Source organism: Lathyrus oleraceus, chromosome 3, assembly GCF_024323335.1.
Source record: "Lathyrus oleraceus cultivar Zhongwan6 chromosome 3, CAAS_Psat_ZW6_1.0, whole genome shotgun sequence".
Lineage (NCBI taxonomy): Eukaryota > Viridiplantae > Streptophyta > Magnoliopsida > Fabales > Fabaceae > Lathyrus > Lathyrus oleraceus.
In genome coordinates, this window is record NC_066581.1 from 204,335,029 (window position 1) to 204,346,263 (window position 11,235).

Here is an 11,235-nt window from a genome sequence, read left to right on the forward strand (position 1 = left end):
CTGAAAGCGCCCTCTAAACACTTTACATTGTCAACTTTAGAGGGCGCTTTTTCCTGAAAGCGCCCTCTAAACACTTTACATTGACAACTTTAGAGGGCGCTTTTTCCTGAAAGCGCCCTCTAAACACTTTACATTGACAACTTTAGATGGCGCTTTTTCCAGAAAGCGCCCTCTAAGGTGTCCCTTTATGGACCACTCCAGAGGGCGCTTTTTTCTTAAAGCGCACTATAATGTGGCCACTTTAGACAGCGCTTTCTCCAGGAAAACAAAGCGCTGTCTTTACCTATGCCAGCGCCAGATTAGAGGGCGCTTAAAAGCGCTGTTATAGGCCAAAATAAGCGCCCTCTTTTCCCTTATTTGGCGTAGTGAAACACCAATGTGCATTTGCCTTGCGATCCAAGCTTACTTCAAAGCATCTGATATGAAATTTTGGACCTCAAAGAATCATTTCATGGGCCTATGCACTCCCATGCACCATGGCATCACCATTTGCCAAATTTGGAAAGTGATGAAGAAGTGAGTGTGCAATTATCAACCAATTCAGCTATAAATAGAGCTTCAATTGCTCAGAATTGGATATACATTGGCGCCAACTTTGATTCCCCATTGAAAACCCTCACTTCTCAAAGGATAACCCTGATAAATTCTTTTGAATTTGAGCTTGAACCTCCAGTGTTTTGGAACTGAATTCTCCAGGAATCCACTGCTTCTAAACCATTCAATCCTTCTCCTACAAGCAAGTGGAGTGAGTCTAAGCACAAGCAAGATCAAGATCCATCGAATCTAGACCTTCATTGAAGGTATTTTCCAGAAATTTTAAACTCTTTGATTCTCTTAAATTCTTGCTCAATTCTATTGATTCTTTGGTTGTCTGAAATCCTACCAATGTAGGCAAGAAGATTGAGTTGCTTTGAGGTCAAATCAAAGTAATTCAATTCATGTACCTCAAATTTCAATTCCACATATCTCTCAATATATTTGGAATTGGAGTGAATGGAGGTCAAATTCGAGCTCAGTGCCATTTTTTCTTCAAGATCATGTCCTTGTTTTTCAATATGGTGATGGTTCATGGTGGACCAGTCCGGTGAGGTCCACCGGAGAAGATGATCGGAGCTCTGGCTCCGGCGATAAGTTAACTTGCATCTGAACCACATGATTCGTCCCTCACGTTTTAATCTTGAGCGTAGGTGTTAATTACCATATTTGCCACGCGCTGACTAAGGTCCATGGTCGATAGCACGCTTTGGACCATCTGATCTGCCTCCTCAATTAATGAGGGAGATCTGATGGTCCACGTAATTTAGATTTTCTGAATTTTTGTTTTAATTGCATTTTCTTCAATAATTCATATTAAATTCAATATTGATCCAAAAAATATGGGACTTTCACCAAAAAATTTCAAATATTTTACTCTTTCATATTCTGAATTAAAATTATTTTTTGGACTATTATTAATATTTTTCATGAATTAATTGATTTTGCATTTGTTTTTAATTGTTTAAAAATATTTTTAAGTGTCCAAAAATTATGAATTTTTTTCTCCAAGGTCCTTTGACCTTGTTTGACCTATGATAAATCTCATGGCCATTTCTTTGGTGTTTTGATATGATTTTTTAGGAATTGGACAAAACATATTTGATTTAAGTGCACTATTTTATTATTTTTAATTGAATAAATGTCAATTTAATTTTGTTGACCATTTGTATTGGCTTGTTTGATTTTGCTATTTGTTGTTGGGTCTTGGTCAAGGTTGATTTGACTTTGTCAAGTTAATATCATTGGATTTAGGGGATTGATGGAATGTACATTCCATCTCCCAAAATGAATGAATGATATTAATTTGGTAGAAATCCTCCTTTGACCAATTTGTGATCTTATTCATCCCTTTTTCACTTCATCTCATTCCTATTCTTCATTCATTCATTTCCATTTGGCCTATGACATCTCAAAGTCCTAATGCTAGTTGATTGAAAAATTGACATGAGTATGGATGATATTAGGCCACACCTTTTGCATATTTTATGTGTGTGGTATGTTTCATGAGCATAGTTCATAATACTATGTCTCCAACATGCATTAACACCAAAAGTCTATTTCCCGGCCTCAAATAGTTGTGACTTCTACATAAGTCCAATTACGATTGCTTAACATAGCGCTAAATTTGTGACATAAAAAGGCATAAGCATTCTAGTTAGTGAGATTGTAAGTCTCCCCTCTTTCATGGTATTATGTGGAAAGTTGGCCTTCTTTCCTTCCTTTGGAAGATGTTTTGGTTCAAGGATCCATGCTTGTGATAAGTGGGTTGAGTGTTCTCCAAAGAATGTCTTGAATGAAAAGCAAAACAAAACTAACTATTAACTTTTACTTTCAAGCTTTTACTTTAATGTAATTTACTTTTAGCACTCTATTTCATTTGCCATTGTTCATATCATTCTAATTGTTTATGTTAATGCAATCTTCACTTTGTCCATTCGGACCATATTGTGTGATATATTTTGTTTGTGTATACTTTGCTTGTTTGTGTGGTCTTTGACCATTAATGTACATAATAACAACAAAAACCCTAAAAAACTTTTGAGTGGACTGTTGGCTTGATCTTGGACAAATGGACTTAGAATCTAGGCAACCTCCCTAAGCTAATGGACTTGGGCAATGCCAATTTGTTGAAGAACCAAGTTCTTGAAATTTGAAATTTATCTGATACATCATTCAAGATCTCTCTAAGTTCATCTGCAACATGATCATTATGAAGCTGTTACTTTGAACCTGTGACTTGTGGAATTCATCTACTACATAGGCTATTTTGGAAGAAGTTCATGGAATGGTTAACCTTGGATGAGGCCATATTTATTTGATGCCTTGCTCTTCAAGATAATATAATTATGCATTTGTATGTTGTTTGATTCTAAAAGTCCAAGGGAATTCTGGGTTTCTATTGACATACTTGTCTATTGGATTGCTACCCATTTGGTCATATCTTTTCAACTCTAAACTTTTAATTTTGTATATAGGATAGTCCCTTCATCTTCTCCCCATTTCTTTAATTTCAAAATCTCTCCCTCCACTTTTAAAAACTTCTTTGTGTGAACTACTTTTGTTCTAAACTTTGACCACTTTTTTGCAAAAAGATAGAAACTTTGGCCTTATGCCATTGCATTTTTCAAACTTCTTTTTCTTAAATCAAAATTGTAAATAAACTTAACTATACTTGACTTAAACTTTCAAAAAGCAAAAAAGAACTAACTCATTCAAACTATTTCCAGGCCTTTGTGCATTTCAAACTTAATTTTGTTAAAAGCAATGCACCCATTTTGAAATTTGTATCACGAACTACGAGGTTTTGATCCCTCATTTTTATGTTGGTCCGTAAGCACAAGACCGAAGGTCTTGTCAAACACAAAAATATAATTAATGAATTCTTTTCTCATCCCCCCATTCTATTTGTTTGTAAACATCACTTTGTCCAAAATACATATGCACACAAAAAGGGCTCCCTAGGAGTACCTAGGACACTTTGGGTACTCACACCTTCCCTCTGTGTAATCAACCCCCTTACCTGTGATCTCTGACTTTTATTAGTTTTTATTTTAAAACTTCTTACTTCTTGGGTTTTGTTCATACTTTTTCCCTTTTCCCTTGGAATTAATAAAAGCGTGGTGCTGACTCTTGTTAATTGATCTCTAGCTTGTCAATAGCTTGATGATCATGAATTTCCTGCTACAATACCTTTTAGTGGATTGGAGGAGATTCCCCGATCTAATCTTATTACTAAAGCTCTTCACTTGAAGAAGTATGAGATAGAGGCTCATTGGGTGAAGAAAGGAGGTTTATTCGGGTTGCCATCTGATTTCCTCATCAAGGAAGCTACTTCTTTTGCTCAAGCCGGTAGTGTGGATGCTTTTGAATCTATCTTTGTGTTGCTCATCTATGGATTAGCTTTGTTCCCTAACATTGATGGTTTTGTTGATGTTAACGTCATTAGACTTTTCTTGATTAGGAATCATGTGCCTACTCTGTTAGGTGATATGTATTTCTCTTTGCATCTAAGAAACTCTAAAGGTGGTGGGACTATTGTCTATTGCATTCCTCTTCTGTACAAGTGGTTTATTTCGCACTTGCCTCAGACACCTGCTTTTGTGGAGAACAAACAATGTCTACGGTGGTCTCAGAGACTTATGTCTATCACTAATGATGATATAGTTTAGTATGATCCTTCTTTGGGCAGTCTGGATATTATTGATAGTTGTGGAGAATTCTTTAATGTGCCTCTCGTTGGTACACAAGGAGGAATTAACTACAACCCTGCTTTGGCTCGTCGTCAACTTGGGTCCCCCTTGAGAGACAAACCTAATAACACTTTGTTAGAAGGTCTTTTCTATCAAGAGGGTAAAGATCCCCAACATTTGAAGCAGAACATTGTGCATGCTTGGCATAATGTGCATAGGAAAGGAAGATTCGAGCTTGCTCTCCGTAATTGTGTAGCTTTGGAAGCTTACACTACTTGGGTGAAGAAGAAAGCTTTGGAGTTGAAGATGCCTTATCCTTGTGAAAGACCTATATCTAGGGTTGTGGTTGAGCCATTAACTCTGCCTAACCAAGATGTAGAGGAGTTGGAAGACGCGCTCACCAAGATGAAGCAAGAGAAGGATATGTGGGAAGAGTGTTTTCGTGCTTTGAGCAAGAATCGTGAAGAGTTGCAGTTGGAGTCTAAGGATAAAGATGCGCTTATTGAGCTACTTGAAGACCGAGTGACAAAGAGACAGAGAGAGTCGGAGGTTTCATCTTCCTCTAGCATGCCTCAGCCTTTCGTTGCTTGGAAGAAGATTGTTGATCAGCTTGTCCTCGAGAAGACTCAGATGAAGGCTTCTTTCGAGACCGAGATTCGTCGTGCCCGAAGGAAGTACGCGCCTGCAGCCAGATCTTATGACATTGTTAGGGACCCTTAGGATGACTAGTCTCCTTTTCTCTTGTGTTTTTTATTTGGTTTCTGAAATTGTACTCAGTGTAATCCTTCCAATTATATAAATAAAAAGATATTTTTGGTCATATCAAATTGTTGCAATTGTTGTTAAGTATATATATATATATATATATATATATATATATATATATATATATATATATATATATATATATATATATATATATATATATATATATATATATATATATATTTTTTTTTTTTTTTTTTCAAATGATATAGTAAGTTCCTCGAAAATAAAAATAATAAACAAGCATTGCATTTCATGCATCATGTGCATAAGCAGGTTTGTCTTTCGCCAGATGTCTCATTGGTGTTCTTCTGTGCTTCAGCCAAGATGACTCATCGGTACAACACTCACGCTAATCATCTGAGAATTATGGAACATTTGGAGCAAAAGAACAGAGAGCTGAAGGACGAGATTGTCCGCCTGACTGCCATGATGGAGTCAGTTCTAGCTGCACAGAGCCAGTCGTCTCCAACACCTGCAACTCCTCCTCCTCAAAGGACTGTTATTTCAGAGGGTATTGAGTGCATAGCTCCAAGAATTTATTTACCATAACTCATGTTACAATATTTAAGACCTCAAAAGTGTGTTAATAGTTTTGATTTGATATACTATTTAGAAAGTGTTCAAGATTATGGTAAACTGATTTTCACATGTTGATTGAGTGATACATTTATTATTTGAGTGAATTTATGAGGAAGACAGAAAAATTTGAGTAGATATGAGCAGAATCACTGTCTTTTGATTTGCCAATCTCGATGTTTGAAAATGGAAGTTGAAATTGAGCATGATCATGGGAGTTTTCTAGTAAATAGAGTCAAACTTAGACATTATCATCAAAGTAGGTAAATTGTTGTATTTTCACATAATTTTAATTTCCAAGCTTTTTCCATGAGGATGATGAAATATTGACGTTCGGGGATGGTGATGATAGTCGGCCGCTACATGTTTTTTAGAATATTTTAGTTTTAATCGTTTATATTTTTGTAGGTTTTACTAAAGAGTTCAAAGAATTTTAGAAAGGATCAATTTGTGAAGAAATCATCCTAACTTGACAAATTTTGTAGTGTTTTCACTATAGAAGTTACAATGACAAAGAATGAAGAACTGGGCATAAATATTGGAAGAAAATAAGAAGAATGAGTAAAATTGGCGGTTTCCATGAAGCTTTTTTGCAACTCTGTAAAAAAAATGTGTCACATAGAATAGACAGGCGCTACACGTTTTAACGATCTTTTGATGCCATGTCAGCCACTTCACAAAAATGTGTCACACGTTAAGGGAAGTACAGTTTGTTTAGTGACAATATATTTTTTATCACCTTTGAGTCATTTTGAAAGATCGGAGTAGGGAGAAGAGAAGTAATTGTCACATGTTTCATCCATCATCAATTTTAGTGCTATTTTGCATTCTTTTCTTCACTTTTTCCTTGAATATCCTATAGATGAGTGGCTAGTTCCTAGATTAAGAATCTTTATATGAGTTTTCCCTAATTTGAGCAAACCATGTGATTCATTTTTATCTGCTCATTGTAATGATAAATCTCTTATGTTACTCAATAATAATCATGTTTAATGTTTTTTTGCTTGTTTACGATTTTGAGTTAATCGATTTAAATTGTCTTTGAAAACTAATAGTATATAAAATGATAGGGAAGTTGTTTATATTATTATACATATGGTATACTAAATTGTGACGTATGTATTTTAACGGTCATTCAAACCTTCGTCGGTGGCGATATTACCCAAGACATTGGAGGATTGTAATAAGATGAAGCGAGTTGGGCGGCAAGATATTTCTTGTAACTATTTTGTTAAAATAGTCGTGATATATGCGAAATTATTATAGGTTTGGGGAGGGATTAACTACATAAATACGGGAAAAGGATTCGAAGGGGGATTAATAATTTTTCTCTATTATATTTCCTATACTTTTTTAGTTATTTTATTTACTTTTAACATATGTATAAACAACTCAATAATGCAATGTCTACCTTCCAATTTAATTTAAGCATTTTACTCACCTAAACTCAACTACAATCACGGTATTCTTGATCAAATAATCGAAATCTTCGTGGATTGATAATTACACCCCTCAATTTCTATTTTTTTGTTGATGCAAGAATACTACACTTTAAAAAACATAATTTTAGTTGAATGGTAATGATATCGTATTAGTTAATTAACTGAAAGATTATCAGTTGAGAAATATGATTGATCTCGCGATATTATTTAGACATGAGTAATACTCTCGAATTATTATAATATTAAATAATAGTCAAAATATGTATAATTGATCAATAGAATACATTGGAAGAAAGTTAATTTAGTATAACCCCAACATCTTCGCATCATTGTTTGTATTATCTTTATTCTTCTTCTTTCAATTGCTCTAGTTGTTTGTCTCAAAATCAAATTACAAAATCCTTTTCACTTAAAATAATAACAATTTCTAAAGGGTTGTTTATCGCACCAGTTCTTGTGAATATTGTAATTGTAACACCAGAAATAATATGTGTCTAGAATCATACTATCTAAAATATTAAACTGGTATTGAGTACAACCAAAGCGTCTAAATGACGTCCAATACATGTAATAAACAAGTAAAAAGAAGTACAAATACATGATAAATACATCTAAAACAAGGAAATACTACAGATAGATAACAACATAGTAGAAACATAAATAACTTTTGTCTTCCAAGCCTTCAAGACATTGTGCCTTTACTTCCTTCTTAAGCTAAACTACTTGAAATATTTAACAAGGGGTGAAATACAACTTATCTCAGTGAAGTTATCTTATTTTAGGAGTCCTCTCGGTCATTAGGTGTCCTAATAATCATTTGAAACTCTAGTAATGGTCACTTTTATGTGGTTTTTTCTGACGCGTTCTGATCCATTCTGATACCTTTAAAAGGGGAAATTCTACACTTTCACAGGGGTTACGAAATTTTGCATTGGGAGCACGATTTTACAGCACCAATGGGTGATTATGATAGCAATGGAGGCCAATCCTTCAAGAGAATTCATATGTTATTCTTCTTCATTAATTTGGTATTGTAATTTTAACTATGAGGAGCTAAGCTTATCTAGGTTAGGTTGTGTGATGATGAACCTTATTCAATCCTATTGGCATTATATGTTGGTTTGACTTTGTGTGAATCTTTTGAATTATAATTTTATTCAGTTGTTGCTTAATCTTAATGCTTTTTATTTGAAATACTCTATTAATCTGATTTTGGACACATAGGGATTACTGACCCTTAATCTATGTGTTGGAACTAGGGTAATCGTTCTACTTATGCTGGTTGAATAGGGATAGAATACCCCGAATAATGGCATAGGGAATTAACATTTTGTACATCGGCTAACCCTTCTTACGCTGGCAGACTAGGGATAGAAAGCTCTGAGTAGTGGTTAGTGAGTTATTTCGTGAGGGATCGACTATAACGGGTTTGTTAATTTGTCATGATATTATAAGGATAAGACCATTCATGCAAGGCATCATACATCAACAAGAGTGCATAAGGGTATTCTAATACACAACCTAACCGTCTTAATTTCTTCTGTTTCAAACTCGTAATTTTTTTCCGTCTAAAAACCGGACCTTCCCCCCCCCCCCCCCTTTACAGTTTTTCCTTTATATTGCATAATTGTTGGCTTGTTTGAACACAGACAATATGGATTCAATCTTTTATTACCGTGACACTATCGGTACATTTGCCGAGAATTCATCAAGTTTTTGGCACCATTGTCGGGGACTGTTGATTGCAACAGGGCAACGCTTTGTGCAACGTATTTTATTTTTCTTAGTTTTAGTTCTTTATTTTTGTTTAATTTTCTTGTTTATCATAATGCTACTGAGGTGTTTTCTATTTGTGTAGGCGCGATTCAAGGTCATCATTACTACCATTTAATCCGGAAATCAAAAGAACTGCATGTGCTCTAAGAAAAACAACTAGAGAAGTGAGTATGGCTGAAGGAGATTCACCAATACTTTCTTCGGATTCTGAAGAGGAAGATAACATGGAAGCACCACAACCCCTCACCATGGAGGACTATTGCAAATGGATTGATGAAGGGCAGGTTTCTAGAGGGTTTGTTCTGGCAGACCCTTCTAACTTCGATATTAATAATTATATGCTTTCAGGTCTATGAGACAATTTGTTCGATGGAAACCGCCTCGATATGTAAACCTGATGGTGTCTCGGACGACCAGGTAAAGTTACGGTTGTTTGGTTTCCCACTCATTGGAAGGGAAAAAGCTTGGTTACTATTCCTTCCAAATGGAACCATTCGAACATGGAAGGAGCTTGAGGATAAGTTCTTGGAAAGGTTTTTCACCACTAGCTAGTTTACTGAGTGGAGAGCTGAGATTGTCAAATTCGAGCAACAACACACTGAGTTATTATGTGACTCTTAGGAAAGATTCAAGTTACTGCTATGCAAATGCCCCAATCATATATGAACAATATGGAGCATATGCAAAAATTCATTAAAGGCCTTAAGAGTCAAACACGTATGTTGCTATATGCTTCCGCGGGAGGCATGATTAGAAAAATGACAGAACCACAGGTAAATGACCTCATTGAAAAGATGTGCATGAATGAGTATCGTTCTAAAAGTGAAAGGTCGGTCAAGCTCAAAACTAGTGGAACGCCCAAAGGTATGTTAACTGTTGATACTCATACTGTACTATTAGCTCATATCAAAATTTTAAATAAGCAACTAGTTGAAGTCTGCTTAAATAAAGCTAACATGAGTCAGGTACAATCACTTGAGTGTGACTTTGTGGATGAGGACATGAAAACGGACGGTGCTCGTTGGAAGCGGTAAGTGAAGAGGCCCAATTTGAAAATTTTCAGAAAAATAATCCCTATTTAAATACCTACAATCCGGGGTGGAAGGATCATCCGGATTTTCGTTGGAACAACAACCAAAACCAAAGTGGCAACCAAGTTATGTAACAAAACCAACAAGTTTCCAACTTCCAAAAGAAGCCTTCACAGTTGGAAGAGACTTTACAAAATTTCATCAAGGCCACTCAAATTAGTTTGGAGCAGGCAAATAGGAACCATGAAATTTTTCCTAGAAACCATGATGAATCAATCAAGAATTTGGAGACTCAAATTGGTCAATTATCTAGACAAATAGCATATTTGTCTAGTTTAAGTGGAAGATTCGCCGAGAACACCATTTATAATCCCAAGAATGAAACTTGCGAAGTTATGGAAGTGGATCTTAGGTTGGTTACTAGAAAGGGGGAAATAGAAAAAGTCCAAGAGGACGAAATTGAGGGAAAGAAAGGTGAAAGTGAAATAGAGGACAATGGAAATCAAGGTGACGAAGAAGAAAGAGGAGTTACTCTAGATTACTTTATTGATAAAAAATCTCCTTGGAAGAGGATAAAGGATCAAATTATGAATGAACCAAATCCACCTTTACCAGATTATATAAAACTTCCACATCCCATCATTAAGAAGAACTGGTACAAGAGGATGAGGCAAAAATGTTTCAGAAATTTAAAGATATATTGAAACAACTTCAGGTGAGTATTTCTTTTCATTAAATTTTAGAATTAATTCCCAAGTTTGCTAATTTTATGGAGGCACTACTTAAAGGAGGAAAGAAGAGGTTGACTCAAGAACAAATTAACATGGCTGAAAAAGAAGAGGTGAAGGAACCGTCGGAAGTTCCACCAAAGATGAATGATCTAGGAGAGTTCAAAATTACTTGCACCATTGGGGGGATGAAAATACCACATGCTTTATGTGACTTAGGATCGAGCATCAATGTTATGTCGTTGAGTGAATTCAAGGAATTGGAGATATGAGAGATTGTACCGAGTAACATGACACTAATTTGGGCCGACTCATCTGTAACTCGTTTGCTTGGTGTTGTACAAGATGTTCTAGTTCATTTCGATGGGTTGATCTACCCTGTAGATTTTGTAGTGATCAACATGAAAAATGATTCTTAAGAGTCGGTGATTCTCGGGCATCCATTTTTGGCAACCAGGAAGGCTAAAACAAATGTGGAGACCGGTGAGTTAATTTTGAAGTTTAATAAGGAGAATGTGGTGTTTCATGCATACCAATGAACACTGTTTGTAGAGGATCTTGAGACATGCTATCAATTGAAAGAGAAAGGTAGTGAAGGTCACAAGAGGATGAAATAAGGATTTTTCATCAATGTGAGGGTATCCCTTACGCCTGATGTCTTTTGAGCATTGAGCGTCAAGCTATTGAC